We start from the raw sequence: 3,091 nt of genomic DNA, 5'->3' as shown, positions 1-3,091 counted from the left end.
CATCGTTAAGTCTTCTGTATCAATGGTTGACTGGGTCTAGGGTCTGAGCCAGTGTTGTGGGATAAACTTTTTGTATGCTGTAAAAATATATCTCCGCCTAAGGCACCTTGTGATTGATTTATAAAGAGCCAAATGGCCAATAGCTAGGCAGGAGAAAATGGGCATGCTGCAGAGGTGAGGGGCAGATATGGAGGGTCTGGGAGGGCAGCAGGATTGGGGTGCATGATGTGGCATTTCCAACGAATCAATAATTGCATTAAAAATTAAAGAATAATTGCATTTCTGTTCTTAAGAAAGGAGCATCTGGACTGCAGGTTGCTGATGTTCAGAGGTTGCCATCACAAGGAGAAGTGGTTTCCCCCAGTTGAGAGGACAAAGAGAAATGGCTGGGATCATTAGGTGCTTAAAGACAGGGTCGTCAGGAACAGAGAAGAACCCTTTTAAAACATGGCACCCACTGCTTGATGGTTCAGTGTATAACCTTATCTTTGGGGATTCACAAGAGACAGCTTGGAGAGCAGGCTCTCAGGCACAGGACAACTCTGCTGTCACAGTTGTCCCTTAGACACCATGAAGCTAGTTTTAACCAAACTGATTACATACTGTCTTTAGCAGGGTGAAAATCACTGCTGAGCTAAATTTGAAACAATAGGGAGAAGGATGCCAAGAGGAAGTCCTGTCTCCCTTTTCCACCTGGTAGCTTTCTTCCATTCCCTTCTAGTGGTTCAGCTCGTGTGAATCCCTGATGAGAGGAAAATAAGGTCAGCAGACACCTTGGCTTGGAGTCAGAGCTGGTAATAGAGAAGTGATTTAACCTAGGAGACATCAGCAAAACGCTCTCTGTCAGCCCACAACTGTCAGGAGCACCCGAAAATACTTGAACTCTCAGTCTGCACCTATGAGTGAGAAGGACCTGGGACCAAGGAAGAGAAGAGGCTTGGGATAAAGCCCGTGAGGTGGAGAGGCAGGCATTACCCTAATGTTCCCTCCCAGTTTTCTGATGCTGAGAGAGCCTCACCTTCCTGTGCCATGCTTGTCCCACTTTGTAGCTGGTGTGCCATTCCCAGTAACCCCTAAGTCCTTTCCTGTTCTGAGTCTCCAGGGAACCCCATGAGTTTTGACTTCTTAATATTAACCCTGGGAATTTTCTCTGGTGCAAAAAAAAAGTGTTTATGTTGTATGCTAGCACTGTGGCCTATAAATGATACTTCTCTCCAACAATGAAAGGGCAAATAGTAGCCCATCTTTGTATTGCCCAATCCCACATAACTTACATCATAGAGAAAGCTATTCATCCACCTGCCTATCACTCCAAAGATTCATTCAACGATGGCTTGTGACACTTGTGACACACATGATTCTTAATGCTCGTCATAGCAGTGAGAAAAAAGACTGTGGGTCTGCTCTGTGTGTTTCTACTTCGGTGGGAAGAGGCAGCAGAGGCAGACAATACACCAGCCAGGGCCACAGAGAAGGTCACAAAATAATGAGTCCTGCAAGGAATTGAAGAGAGAAACATGAGGAGGTGAGAGCGGTGGAGTGTAGGGGTGAGTGTCTGACGGAAACAGACTCTGAAGAAACTGACAGTTGAGCAGACATAAGAATGGCATCAGTCCCAAGAACAGTTATGAAAAAGGCAATTAATTATAGGTCAAGGGAAATTGGAAAAAAAGAAAGAGGACTGAAACAAAATCATATCTGACATGTTGAAGGACCAAACCAATCAGCCAGGAGAATTAGGAAGAAACTGAGGTGAATGAGAAGGAAACCAACATCAGACACAACAAATCACATGGTAATCCCCTGGACAAACGCAGTTCACCCTCAGTGAAACAAGAGGCCACTTATAGGGGATGAACAGGAGGAAACCTGGGTTTGCATGGCTTTCGGAGTTGCTCAATAGAAATCAGTTAGAAGAGATACCATTTTACTACTAAGAAATAAGAAACAACTAAATCACAAAAGCAGTGTCTTATCTATTTTCTTGTTAAAAAAGTTAATTTAATAGGTTTTCAGATATCACTCTTATGCGTGTATAACAGGAAACTACACATGAACTTAATTGGCTGAAGTGCTGCAAAAGCCTTCTACATGGTGAGTTCATTATTTCCAAAACAGTTTCAATTAAGTCTTCAAGGGAGACAGTGTACTTGTTGAGCATCGCTATGTGCTAAAAATTTAAAGACGTACCGCCTGGTTTCACCAAGCTTCTGGTCCAGTGGTAACACAGAGCAAGGGAAGAGCAGGACAAAAAAAAAATGCATTCAACACACATGCAAATGCTGCCTCTTCTTAGTGCCATGCCTAAGTATGGGCTTGAATGTCAGACAAATCTGGGTTTTGTTCCTACTTGACATCTATGTATCTTTGAATGCCTTTGGTTTCAGATTTCCTCTGAATAAAAACTACCTTGCAACATTGCTTAGGGTAAAATAAAATGCTGTGTGTAAAATTCTACTTAGTAGAGTATTGGTTACAGTTCTGAAATTTTCAGCCACCATATGAGTATGTTCTCAAGTTAATACCTATGCCCACGGTGCCTCAGGTTTTTCTGGCTGATTCTCTATGTCGGTTACACTTGGGAAATCTAAATAGATTGTGTGTGTGTGTGTGTGTGTGTGTGTGTGTGTGTGTGTGTGTGTGCGCGCGTGTGTGTGTGTAAATTTATTATAATATGACAGTTTGGTCTCATGATAGTTAATTTGATATCCTTTTCCACCAGTCATGATATTTCAGAAAGAAACATCTTGCTGCCCCTTTTGGAAAGGAGATAGTTTTCATTTATCATTCTCTTTATTTGATAGAAAGAAAACATGAAGGATTGAAAGGAATGCGATCGGAATGCTCATTAAATTATGCTGAAGGGCCTTGCTTGTTATTGCAAATGTCAAAAGAAGTGGGAGGGACCAATGAGCTTGTTCTGTCTAGGAGTCCTCTTGTGACCTGGCTCTGTGTTACTAAAGCAAACACTTCCCCAACATCGCCTGGAGTTCAGGAGACACTCAGTGCTCACAGGACTCTCCACAATTGTGCTGGAAATGTCTATAGTCTGGTCATTTTCCTGATTATATTCTTACAAATAGTGTTAGGC

Source organism: Myodes glareolus, chromosome 4, assembly GCF_982192425.1.
Source record: "Myodes glareolus chromosome 4, mMyoGla1.1, whole genome shotgun sequence".
NCBI lineage: Eukaryota > Metazoa > Chordata > Mammalia > Rodentia > Cricetidae > Myodes > Myodes glareolus.
This window is presented reverse-complemented; position numbering follows the sequence as displayed.